Here is a 13,442-nt window from a genome sequence, read left to right as displayed (position 1 = left end):
GCTTTAGTTCCACTCCGACCATCCTCGTCTTCGGGGGTCAGAGCTAAACTAATGGCTGCGGTGGTGGCCGGAGGCGGTGGGGATGGGAAGGCAGAGGCTGCCTCTGTGGGGGAAGGACCTTGCTTACCGCGCGCAGGCGTGACCGGGGTGCTTTCAGCAGGGATGCTAGGCCATGGCTGAGGTTGGGGCTGATTCTGAGCTGGCAACCTCCACTGCTAATCCTCAAGATGTCTTTAAATGCTAAAACCCTCTCTGAACTCAGCATCACACCGGCCATCACTGGCTGCCCTCCTGCCTGCTTCCCTTTGGCTTCAGGAGACCAGCGTGTCCCTCTGTGCCCTTGCAGAGGGTTATCCCCACCCCAAAAGCAGGGTGTCTTTTCATCAGCTCAGATGGGTTTGGCTCAAACACACCACCACCACCGAAATTTGGGTGGACCATTCCCTCTGGAGCAGGCAAAGAGCAGGCAGAGGGGCTGTAAGCTCTGGATTCCCACCAGGACAAAGCCGGCGTGGGCGTCCCAGCTGTGTGCCCCGGGGCAGGGCTTGCCGTGCCTCACTGGCCAAACGTGGTGCCAGGCCGGTAGGGCACTGCGTTGGTCTGACTCCTGAACGGGTGCGGGTCAGTGCCAGGCAGAAAACATCCAAACCAAATCCCCGACGTTTCCTAATGAATCCTCCCCAGCTGTGCTAAGGCGAGGCACCACATCTCAGAGGGGTGGAGGCAGGAACTCTGCTCCAGCCCCACTGCAGATGCTGCTCCTCCATCCAGCCTGGATGCATCCTCTCTCCTGGCTGCTTCGAGAAGCTCAGACCCTACAAACCCCTCTGAATTTGTCCCCTTGGCCACCTGAATTGCCCCAGTGCCATTCCGGGTGGCCGGGAGCAGCTCAGGCACCACAGGGTGATACCCAGGGATGCTCAATTGTCTCCGGGGGTAACCATAGTAACGAAGCAGCATCTCTACTCTCCTGCCGGCAATTTGCTTTTTCATCCTGCATTAAGGTGGACCCTCTCTGATTCCTTTCTCCCCCCCACCTGCCCTGAGTGGCAACGTGAAAAGCTCTCCCACTGAGGTGCCAGCTCTCTGGCTCCTCGTGCCACATCCCAGCCCATCCCACGCCCAGTTTCATGCCGCTGTATAACGGGATACTGCCAGGGAACCAGCCCCCAGCACCCTGCAGGAGACTGGGAAGGCAGCAGCTAGAGTTTCTCCTTAACACAGATTTGTAAGTGTGAGTGGGACAAAATTAGGGGTTTCCTTACACTTGTTGTTAAAAGGTCACTGTTAAGGTTAAAAACCTTAAATACTTTTTTTTTTTTTTAATTGTAAGATGCCTCTATTAGTACTAACATGCTGGCTTATTAATATGGATTGAATTTTTCAGCGCTGAATGTAATTATCACCCGTTAAGTATTTTGTTCACCTTTCACATTTCTCCCAGCTCGGGGAAGGCAAACACATGAGTCAGCGTCCCTTTTTCTGTCAGTTTTAGGCAGTTTTGGTGACAAGCCGTCATGAATCAGCACAACACTGCAAAGTTCAGGTCGCAAATGCTCGCCACGATGCTGCTCCTGGAGAAAACCAGTGATTTAAAGGAGGCGAAGGAAACCCCCATCCTGACCCTGGGCTTTGGGGAAAAACCTCAGGTGAACAAATTTAGAGTCAAACTGGTGGCGCTGCTTTAAGGGAAGAGGCACAGAAGGGTTTCCAGTGGGATATCAGGATGGAGAGGGAAGAGGAGACATGTCTGAACTGGCAGACCAACACCCCTTCCCCAGCCAGTGGATGCTTTGCCACCTCTTCCCCTGCAGCTGGCACATTTATTCTGGCAATACCTCATTAGTGTGTAATTAAGCCTTCCACTCTTTGCCAGCACCACCTGATGACCCCAAGCATCTTGCCTGTCCCCCAGGCTGGGGTGTTTCTCGCTGTCCCCTTCCAGGCTCCAGGCTGACCGGCTGCAGCACCCACGCAGGGTGTGGGCAGGTGTGCCGGGCACCCAGGAATGGCATTGGCAGGGGGTAACCCCAAAAGCCTGTTATGTGGGGGCTGGCATCCCCGCCTGGTGGGCTTGCTGTCCGTTTGGGTTCGTGGCTGACTCAGCCCCAGATGGTTGCTGCAAGTGCTTATATAACAGCATGTTTTGGTGGGGGCCGGGGACGCGGTGCGCGGCGAGGAGGTGGGCGCGGGGGCGAGGGAGGGAACAGAGCTAAAGATAAGCCTGGCAGCTCTGACAGTGCTTTGCCAGGCCCCGCAGGAGCTGGCAGGGGAAAGGCTGCCAGGGATAGGGCACCCAGCTCGCAGCCACCGCAACCGCAGGGCTTGCCGTGGTGTGTGGCCACAGAGAAACAGCTTCGCGTCCCGCTGCTGGCAGCTGCATCCTCCCACCAGTACCCATCGGGTACCACCGGCACTCAGCCACAGCTCGCCCTTTCCAGGTTCACCTTCCTGCAGCCTCTGTGCTGCCTCTCACAGATAGCCCCCAAACCACCCCAGCTCCCTAAAACACTTCGCCCCCGCCAGCCCCCCCCCGTGTTTCATGACCTGGGTGCAGCCGGAAAGCGAGTTTGCCTGGCTGCAGGACTGAACCGGGCAGCAGAGAGCCTCCCCACATCCTTCACCCCCATCGCTCCCTCCCTCCCGCACCCTCTGCTTTGCTGGTGACTGCCAACCAGTGCGGCAATTGGAACAGAAAACCGATGTTATTTCTCTTAAAGGGATGTTTTGGTTGACCTTTGACCTCTGTAGAAGTCTTCCTCTTTTGCTCAGTTTACGAATTCAATGTAAACACAAAGATGGCCCTTGTTTTATGGGAGTTTTATTTTAATGCTCTGGAGATTTGCTAAATAAAACTGATTCTAATATGAAGGATGTGCTGGGTGTGATGGCTTTTCTCAGGTGGGGCAACTGCGGGGGTTGGGCCAGGTAATTAATAACTTGAGACCCTGCTCCATGCCTGGGTGGGTGCTGCACATCCCTCAGCACCACAGTTATCCATGAACCCCCAGGATGGCTTTTATTTGGCTGGAGCTGCCCTCCCGAGGAGCCTGCCCCAACCCAAGGGGGCTGAACCTGGATTTCATCCCCAAGCCCCTTCTGTGCCTTGCATCAGGCCAAGCACGCGGGTACGGGGGCAACCCCAAGGAGCCTCGGAGGCTGCTGGCAAGCCCTGGAGCAAGGCAGGTCCCTGCGCCCCTGAAGGTTCCTGGATGGCAGAGGAACCCTGCTGCAGGAGGGATGGAGAAGGTCACCGGCCATGGCCCGGCCAGCAAGACCTTCTCCGCCGAGCTCTCCATACGGCATCACCGTAGTGATGCTGGCTGTGGGGGCGATGGCAAGAACAGGCAGTCGGTGCCGGCAGGAGGAGCGCTGCGGGCTGCTAACAGCACTCAGATGGTAGGGGGAAGTCCGCAGCTCCTGATAATTAGGAGAAAGACTAAATAAATCCCTTTGAAAAAGACAATGTTGGGGGCGGGGAGGTGGGGGGAAGAAGCTCGGGCCTGGGCTCCTGCCAGCGATGGATTTGCAGAGTGCTGCCGCCCACGCTGGCTGGGAGCAGAGAGGGGTATCGTCCCTGCAAGGTCGGGGTGGCGAGGCGGCGGTGGCAGTGGTGACAGTCAGCACAAGGAGGGCTAACAGTGGCCATGGTGGTGGCAGCAGTGTCGGGTGGTTGCCAGCCCAGCGGTGGGTGTCTGGGTGCCCCCTCCCATACAGGTCTCTGCAAGTGCCCCCCCCCCCGCCTCAGGTCTCCATCCCACATCCCTTGGCACAGAGAGGACTGGGATTTATGGGGAGCATGAATCTGGGGATTACGCTGCCAGAGTCTGACCAGCCAAAAATTGTTAAAAATCAGAATATCCGTAGCTGAAATCCAGCTTAAAAGTCAAACCAATCATCCAAACCATCTGCCTCGCCATTGAAGATAATACTACTTTTATTGTTTCCATAAGCTGCTAAGCAGCTTTTCGGCAAGAAAAAGCCTCTCTGCTGGGACATCGGCTGTGGTGGGATGGCACGGTGGCCTGCCCGGCAGCAGCCAGGCTCTGCTGGCACCGGGAAGCAGGGCACGATGCAGTAACACGGAGGGTGCGGTGCAGGGACTGGTGCTGGGTTTATTGCATTGCTGCATGCTACAGCGGGGATAACCGCTCGTGGCCACCTGCCATTGCCTCCCCTGGGAAACCTGCTGATGGAGAAGGGGCTGCAGTACCAGACCTCCTCCAAGACATCCCAAAACTTTTCTGGAGGCTCTGGCAGCCACGGGTGATGTGTGACAGTCTGTAACAGGAGCTGCCCTTGCTGCTGCCCACCTGACCTTCTCCCAGAGGTATTATTAGCAGCCAGCCTGAGCCACGAGCTTTCCATCTGCAAGCCCTCCCCGGCTGTGGGCCAGGGAGAGGAGCTGTGCATGATACTCCCCATTTCCCCATGGACACGCACCACGCTGAAGGCTTCGAGCCACTCTCTGCTCACCGATACCTGGAAGATGTTGGTGTCCAGCAGAGAGACCAGACTGTCCTGCCTCTTCTAGACCCTCCCTGTACCGTCCCCCTGAAGCAGCTGCCATGCAGTTCACCCTCTCCCAAACCACCATCCCACTCCCAGGACCTCACTCTAGCAGCTTCCAATGTGATAGAAGCTGATGTCTCTATTCCCATCTCTGGCTTCTCCAGGTGACAAAAGCATCACCCGTCATGCCCCTGACTGATACTTTCCTGACATATAAATATCCCCTTGGCCCACGGATTTCAAAGCAGGACAGGTAAGGGTATGACAAAGGCTAAGACATGTTATTTGCCCGAGCCTGAGAAAGCAGGACACGTGCTCGGGTTGGAGATGTGTCTGGGGTGAAAATTCACTCTTGCCTGTGAATTTGTATCAATGCGGTACGAGCACAAGCACTTGTTAATGAAATTGCCCCGGAGTCACTTACATAAGACATTCGTGCTGGCATCTGGGTGCTCCTCCTGGCTTTGCTCAGGATGAGTTTGCTTGGAGAGATTATTATCCAATGGGAAGACACACCTGAACCAAAACTGAGTTGTCCTCGTATGGAAATAAAGAAGGAGAAAGAGCTGTTAGATCAGCAACCAGCAAGATAACAGGAAACCGTGCTTTTAAAGATCACCCAGCTTTTACTTTGTCTTATTTCAAGTGCCTGGCAGCGAGTTGGCCCTGCTTTTCCCCTGGGAGTGGCGGAGTCCGGCGTGGGGTTTGGTCCCTCCACCGCAGAGCCCCAGCTCCCAGAGCCCTGTGGTTTGCAGAGGCACCACTGCCACCTGGAAAGCGGCTTGGCAGCTGGCACAGACCATTTCACTCCAGCTCAGCAGAACAACGCAGGGACCATGGTATCCCCTGGCTGCCCCGTGTCCCTGGCAAGGCTGCCTCTGATTTTGTTCCTCCTCTTGAGGATGTTCCTGGCTGCTCGGCTCCTCTGCAGCACCTGACCGTGGCTCAGTACTGGCTCTAGGGATGATCCTATCCCTCCCTGCTGTGAAGTATCTGCCCCAGGGCTCACCTGGGGGACCTGGCTTGCAGCCATCAAAGCCACATCATGGACTTTTAATTAGGGAGAGCTGCAATTAGTGGAACATGAGCAGAGTGAGAGGAGAAGCCCTGGCCTGTCAGCCTTGGCTGCTTCACACTGTTAGGCTACAAGGTCTCTGATACTTTCCCTAATTAGCCCAGAAAGATGCGCTGCCTCGACCATGACCGTCTAGCAACTGGGGTGTGTGTCGGACCCCTGGTACAATTCCTACCTGGATGCACCTCACATGCAACTCAGCCAGCTCCTGTGGGCTAAATGTCCACAGAATTTCACCCAGCAGAGCAGCCTGGTAATCTTCCCTGCAGGAAGACTGATGGGCTGATATCCACAATTTTGCGTCTGTGTGCGTGTTTGTGTCCCTCCTCCACACAGCGATGTAAGGGTTACGCCGAGTGTGCAGAAGAGGATGGTACTTTGTGCCTGCACCCCTTCCACTGGGTGCTTCCAGTCCTGTGGATGAACACAAGCTCTTGGATCTCAACATCAGAGATATCCAAACACCGTGATCCAGGGAATCGCAGCTGGGAGGCACCAGCAGGGTCAGTGCCTTGGAGCTGTGTTAGACTCAACGCAACTGTTGCCAGAGGGGTCCATAGATTTCCATATGCCACAAGCCATAAAGCGTACCCTGGAGACCCAGCATCAACATAAATCATCTGTTGTACACATGACAACAAGCCACAGAAACCACAGGGAGCAGCAGGCGAGGCCAGGATTGTCACCGTGTCCCTGCTGCACATGAGAACTCAGTCATGAGTTCCTGACGTGGGAGCGGGTACCGCTGCCTCCTGCTCAGTGAGGACAGTGCTGGGCTGGCAGAGGGAGCTGCTCCCACACTGTCCATCCTCATCCTCCTGCTGCAAGAGGGATTTACTGCTCTGAGCAGCATAGAGCAGGTCCTTGACCGACAGTGCTGTGCCTGGGCTGCACATCCCACCGGTGCCATTTCCGAGATGCTGGCAAGCATCCCCTCAAGAGGAAAGAAGCTCAGCCAAGCCTGAAATGACCTGCTGGGGCAGAGTAGGCTCCTTCCACTCTCACATCATGTGCTGGGATTTATATAAAAGGGGATTCTTTGCAGGATGGCCTGACCCACAGAGGGTGACGTTCACAGTGTGCTGCTCACAGACCTCAGCTTGAATAGTCCTGGGCTCAGGGTGAGCCCCAGCCTCTGCCACAAAGCACTGGGCTCCCTTTGAGGTCAGCCTGCACCCGTGCATCGAGTCACAGGACAGGGCTCTGGGCCACTCATGCACATCAAGTGATGCTACACATGCCTTTAGCACTGCCTGGACCCCCAACTGTGGGCACAGCACCCTGGTCCCTCTCCTCTGCCCACAACTGAAAAATTAAGGTCTCGTTCCTCATGTCCCCATGGTGCCACTCGCTGAACAAACCCCCGGCCCTCCTCATACCCCGTCTTCCCAGACCCCGGTGCAGCTCTGACCCCACTCCAGTGCAGAAGCCTGTGAGCTTTCTCCAGCCATGGCTGCTCCTGTGCACACCCCAATCTTTGATTAACTCCAGGCTGCTCTCTCTTCACAGCCCCCTGGGAAATAAAAGCCTCCAGCGATGCAGATTGTTTCCAGCTGATGGAGAAAGCAGGGGGTGAACCTGCCAGCAGTGGCCACAGTTGCCTCTGAGAAGGGGCTGGGGATGGAGCCAGGATGGTTTCCTCTGCGCAAGGTGTCCCTGTGTCCATAGATGCTGGCATGTGTCCCTGAACCCCTGCAGGTATCTTCACATCGCTTCTGGAGACCTAAGCCCAAGCTGTACTGCTGGGGCATGTTTTGACTTAGAGCATTGCAGATGCCGCAGCCTGAGGTTGGCTCCTTGCTGGAGCTGCTTCACTGAGTCCTTTTGGAAGAAGATATTTGGGGGTCAGGGGGAAGTAGGCTCCAAAACTCCCTGGTCAGGACCATGACCAGGCTGGGACTGGTTCACCCTACAGACGGCTCTGATCCAGGCTTTGAACACATCGCAATCCAGCACTGGTGTGACCTGGATTATGGGATGATGTATAGCAAAGGTTGGGAGGTTCAGCTCTGCATGGCTTGGATGCTAGCCCGGTCTGCACAGCACAGCTGACCACCGCACACTGGGAATGTACCGTATGCCCATGGCACCGAGAGAGAGCAAAGGGGAAATACCCAAGCCCAGCATCCCCCAGCCTAAGCAGGACCATAAACCCAGCTTGTGCTCCAGGCCCCTGCATCGTGGTACATTCTGGAGCCACTGAGAAGCTCAGATTTGATGTGTCCCAGGGACCCCCAGGACTTATTGTTGTGGCCAAGACTGCTGAGATTTGGCTGCCTTGCCAAACTAGCCATCTCAAAGGTTACCTCAGCCATATCAGCCAGGCTGACTGCTCTTCTGGGACACCATGGGGGCACTGGGAATGAACTGGGTTCTCGGCCACTGTTCAAGCAGTATGGAAACCATATAGAAAGGAGGCAAGCTCAGAGCTGGAGACATAGCACTGGTCCTTGGGAAAGGACTCTGCCACAGTCTTTTGTGTGTTTCCTTGGTCACCTCCCTTAAAGCGCATGGCTCGATTCCATCAGAAACTAATTTCCAGGTCCTAATACCAGTGCCAAAGCACAGTCGCTGGTTTTGATTCCCCAGACTGCACTGCAAAGCTATAAGCCAGGTCAAATGGGAGCACCAGTGGTCCCCGCACTGTGAGAGAGCATCCCTTCTCCTGGGAGCTGGTCACCAGCGTGGGCTGAGCCAAGAGCAGAGGATCCAGCAACACAAACACAGCCACTCCGCCTGCCGAGCCCCGCTCCATCATCCCTGTCTGCTCGTTACTCCCACAGACGTGCACACACAGCGGCAGGACAGGCCATGCCAAGTGCTCCTCGGGCACCATCACCTGATCTCCGCAACCCGCTCCAAGCCCGGACAAAAATAAATCCGGGAGTGCTGCAGCGGAGCCGCTCTGGCAAGGCGGGCCAGGCTGAGCCCGTTGTTCCAGTGATAATGCTTGTTCCAGTGACTGATCGGGGAGAAATGCAGATATTCCCCTCGAACCTCTCCAGTCTCCTGCTGCAGAGAAACTGTGGCTCAGCGTCCGGGAGCGGGTAGAAGCATTTGGTGCTGAGCAGAAAAGGACATGGTTTTTCCCCACCATGTGAATCTTCTTGTTGATAAAAGGTTCCTTCCTTGTGGGCGAGGCTAAAGTTTCCACAGGCAATATTTTTTCCTTGGAAGTTTTTATTTGCTTAAGTGGAAGGGCAAAAAATCTCTCACCTCATATGCTGAAAGTCTGAAGCTCTGTCCCCCCCCGCCCCGTTCTGGCAGGGCACATCACCCCTGCTGTGCAGCATCCTTTTACTACACAAAATTGGCACCTCCTTGCAGTTACCAAGGTGTTTCCAACCATGTAAAGAAATACCCATGGAAAAGCATGCTGAGGCCCTCCAAACTCATTTCAGTTGTGACCTAAGTCGGTGTTTGGTCACAAGGGTACGAAGTCGCAGTAGCTGTGGCTTTGGCAGGACAGAGCCAGAGCTGTGTGGTGACCGAGGGGACACCACAGAGTCCCATTGCAATGAGGGCTGGGGGAGGACCAGCAATTTAGGGTCATCTCACCCATGACACATCTGACACAAGCCAGCCCTGCAGGGGGGGATACACCAGTACCTGCTCGGCTTTCACATTGCCTTGAGGGGCTGTAAAGTTGCCCTCAGATCCTTGATTTCTCCTGTGATGCAGAAATACTGCAAAGACTCTGCTCCAGAGGATCTTCACCAGCAGCCTGGCTGAACGCAGGACATGCCCCAACCCTACACAAAAAGCCCCATGAAGGCTTTGCTGCAGGAGCCTCCTACCAGCAGAATGGAGATGTGGGCATCAGCCGCACCTCCTCATGCTCCAGGTTGCCAAGTGGCTTCCAGGGCCCCTGCTCTGAGCAGGAGACATCAGTCCCTCACATGCACAGTCCATCCAAACAGCCCAGCGTGCTCACAGCCTGGCACGGGGATAAAACAGGAAAAAAAGCCAGATCTGAGCAGGAACCTAAGAGAGAAGGCTGCAGCAATATGGTCCTGGAGAAAGCAAGAGCACAACCCCTTGGCTTCCCTTCCCTGCTGCTGCCATTGCTTTCCAGCCTGCCCCAAGCTCTCGGCTTTGCAAAGAGCTCCTGGTGTTTGCTGGGCCACAGCCCCATCTGCATCACATGAGCAACAGCCCAAACTCTGGTGCATCCACCAAAAAGCCTCCTGCCTCCCAGCAGCGTGCCAGGGAAATCACAAGGCACCAGGGTAAGCAGCTCTCCTTGTCCCAGCACAGTCCTGGGACAAAAACTCTGCCTGCCTCCATCGTGCTGGCATGTTGTCCCTCTCCTCCAAGCCTGACTTCACTCACCCCCTCTCCCCAGGCCATACCTGGTTCTTCTTCTGAAGGCGTCATGACTTCACTGTCTATTTTTATCCAGCCCACTGCTAAGTAAAAGCAGAGTTGACACTGGCTTTTGTAAAAAAAAAAAAAAAAAGAAAAAAAAAAAAGAAAAGAAAAAGCATTTTTCTTATTGTGTGGGAAAAGATCCATGGGTTGGGTTTTCTTTTTCTTCCCCCTTAACTTGGAGATCTCCCAAAGCAAACAAGTGCTGTTAACTGGAAAATAGGATGATTCACCAGTCCCCTGGGCAGATGGTACCCGGGTCCTCTATTCTCCAGCTCCTGGCAAGGGAAAATGCCCCATATAAAACTTAAAATAAATAGATGATCCTGTATCCAACACGGGATCTGTTTTGCAAAGCCAGTGTGTCTTCAGTGACCTCCTGCATGTGCCCAGACCACTCGGTTCATTCCATCTTGGTGTCCTGCACCAGAGGGGCCATTTGGGATGTGCAGGGGCACGGGAAGTTTCCAAAGGCTGCAGCCTGCCCGTGGGTTGCTGGACGCCGAGCAGTGTGCTGGGCTACATCCGTGAGCAAAGGGATGGAGCAGCCTTGAGCCACCCCAGGAGCTGCAGCAGAGCTGTTGCTGCATCACAAGGTGTCTCCTCCTCCATGGAGCATCTGCTACGCAATGCCCTTGCTCTGGGGTGGTGATAAGATGCTGACATACAGAGAAGCTGGCCAGGAGATCCCTGTGGGTGAACACACAGCAGCACCAGAGAAACGAAGCAACATTTATCTTCCCTGCAGCCTCTGACATGTGCCACAGGGAGATCATTTTCTTCACGGTGCAACTCAAATCCCATCTGGATAGTGCAGGAATCTGCCATCCTTTCCAGAGACAGAGAAGGCCTGTTTTCAACTGCCCCCAAATCCTCCCTCCCATGGGCAATGGGACCACTCAAGCTCATTCATCCTCATTAAGTTCCCCTTACAGACACCCAAGCTCTGGCCCTGCAAGGTGGCCTCATCTCAGGGGCATCCAAGCCAGCGATGCAGCAAAGCGGAGGATCCCGAGGGGTGCTGGGGCATCACAACCCCTGAAGCACATCTCACAGGGGAAGTGCTGTCCATCACCAGTGTCTGGTGAAGGAGCTGTGACGATGATGGTGCTGGAGAAGACTGGGATGAAAACAGGAGCTGGGTGGGTCTTGGGGTGACCCGGGAGTGAACTGTTCCCTGTTGAGGTGCTGGTTCCTGGCCATCAGGAGCAGGACTGCGTTCAGGGTCTGCCTTCTCCTGCCTGGGACATTACAACAGCAGAGGAGCCCAAAGCACAGGCTGAGAGGCCAAATTCCCAGCACTTTAATATTCCCCCTTGGAAGCTTTTTGGCTGCTGGCGGCCTGGGTTATTTCTGGCTGTGCTCAGCAGGAGTATTTTTCTCTTGCTTCGTAGCAGGGCAGGGATGAACAAAGAGCTCAGCTCTCTGCCTCTTTGGCGGGGACAGTCCCGCTGCCCTGGCAGCACCGACATGAGCTGTGCGCTCGCTCCCTGCTCTCCAGGCCAGAGAGGAGCTCCCCAGAGCTCACGAACTGCTCCCCGCATGAGCCACAAACACATGAAATTGTCTTCCTTCCTCTCACCTGTAAATCAGACCTTTTCAGCTCAAGGTCCTCGCAACAGGTCCTGTCCCACTCCCTGGTCTTTCTCCTGCATCGCTGTGGGAGGCAGATCAGAGACGCTGGGTTGCAGGAATGCTTCAGCTCCTAGGAGGGCTCTTGGGATAGAAAGAACAAGGTTTCTTAAGCCAAAGATAAGCCTCAAAATAAGTGACAGCCAATTGCAGTCTCACCTCCTTGCCCACATTGCCACAGCTGCTCTGGGCATTTTTATCAGCTTTGCCCTCCTCCTGTTGCCTTTGTATTTTATTCAGATGCACCCACTCATCCCCTTCACGCCTTGGGGTGGGCAGCAACCTGCTGCCTCCATACCCAGTCCTCCACCTCTGCCCAACGACGAGGCTGTGACAGCCGCAGGTCACCTCTGGGCATGCCTGGAGAGGGATTAGGAGGAACAATCCTATTTTTCATGCCAAATATCTTGAATAAATTGTGTCTTGCATAAATTGTGCTGCTACAGGTTTAGAAAGAGGAATACAGCCAGCACCCAGGAGTTCTGGTTTGGCTGCGATGTGGGCACCCTGGTGGCAGGAGGTGTTAGGGTGTGGGGCTGAGGAACGGGTTTAGGGCTACGATTGCTCCTCTGAATGCCCCCCCTGCTCCCAGCGAGGGGGCTGGGAAGTGCTGCCTCTGCAGAAGGCTCTGATTTTGCACAGAGATGTCCAACAGAGCCAGGCTTGGCCTGGAAGGGTTAAACCCACCCAATCCACCCAGCAGACTGGTCCCATTCCCTCCCCAGCGCCCAGCGGTGTGGTGCTCAGCTGCAGCAGCAGGAAGGGGGTTGTAGCCCCTGCTCTCCACCACCCCCCCAGCTGCCCTGCCTGCTCCTCCTGGCCAGCTGAACAAGCACCCAGCGCAGGGGATCGTGTGCTTCGTGGTCCTGGGGGCAGAGTGGTGGTGGGAAAGGCACTGGGTGAGGGAGGCGGGGGCGAGAGATGCAGTAGTGACCTTAGCCCTGGCATCTGGAGCGGGGTGGGTGGCTGGAGACAAGGTGGGTGGTCTCTAGTCCACATCACACCACTGGAAAGGGCAGAGATGTCCACTCTGAGCCTCCCTGCGTGGGGAGCTGGCAGAAACACAAGCATCCCAGGGCTGGGATTTGGGACTGCCAGGATTCCCTCTGGCCACAAACTTTTCCTGGCCTGGCTGCAGCTCAGAGCACAGTGATCTGGCACCCCAGATCCCAAACTACCCCACAGCTCACCGCAAACTCAGCCACAGGGACGCCTCGCTTGGATCTAGTCCCCAGCTGAACCACAGCAACCTGGTAGACACCAGTTAACACCTTTCCAGAGGGCTCAAGGCAGCTGGAGGACCCCTTTGGTCATACCCCATCCAGGGCACGGTGGCAGTTCCCACGGACAGTGGGGACAGGGAGCCTCTGCGATGGTGGATGCTGGGGTGGGAAGGCTGCATCTCCTGTGCAGCGGGGTCAGTATGGCATCAGGCAGCCCCAGGCACCCACACACAGCTGTGATCCCCCATGGGAGCTGCTCCCTTGGCCTTTCCTCTCCCAGACCTGGCTCAGAGGGAAGGGGAGGACAGAAAAGCCCATTTTAGCCCAAGCTCCCAGTGCAGACACACCTGGAAGAGAACATTGCTGCCACAGGCTTCTCACAGGCCAGGATCTTCTCCCTATAATAGCCCTGCAAGTCTAAAATGGGGTCCAGCACCAAGTGGTGCCAGGAGACATGGGCACTGTCCTCATGTCCCCACTCTACCACACCTCCTGCCTCTGCCATCAGCTGCTGCTTTCCATGGAAATTTGCTGGTTTTCCCCTGATAACAGATCCTGCCCAGTGCTGGAACTGGAGTTCCCCTGCAGCACTCCAGCCTCCCACCATCAATTTATCTCCCAGACTTAATGTC

At 55.6% G+C, this 13,442-nt stretch overlaps 1 long non-coding RNA gene across 1 annotated transcript in view; it reads right to left on the bottom strand.

The window, feature by feature from the left end:
• Nucleotides 1–2,804: 2,804 nt before the first annotated feature.
• LOC114010822 (uncharacterized) overlaps nucleotides 2,805–13,442 on the bottom strand; it is a 51,243-nt gene continuing 40,605 nt past the window's right edge. Inside the window, exons 10-11 of the long non-coding RNA XR_008747444.1 lie at nucleotides 4,937–11,671; nucleotides 2,805–3,420 (exon numbers count right to left, since the gene is read on the bottom strand). This is a non-coding gene — a long non-coding RNA (uncharacterized LOC114010822). The remainder of the gene's footprint in view (nucleotides 3,421–4,936; nucleotides 11,672–13,442) is intronic.

Source organism: Falco peregrinus, chromosome 5, assembly GCF_023634155.1.
Source record: "Falco peregrinus isolate bFalPer1 chromosome 5, bFalPer1.pri, whole genome shotgun sequence".
Classification (NCBI taxonomy): domain Eukaryota; kingdom Metazoa; phylum Chordata; class Aves; order Falconiformes; family Falconidae; genus Falco; species Falco peregrinus.
This window is presented reverse-complemented; position numbering and strand designations above follow the sequence as displayed.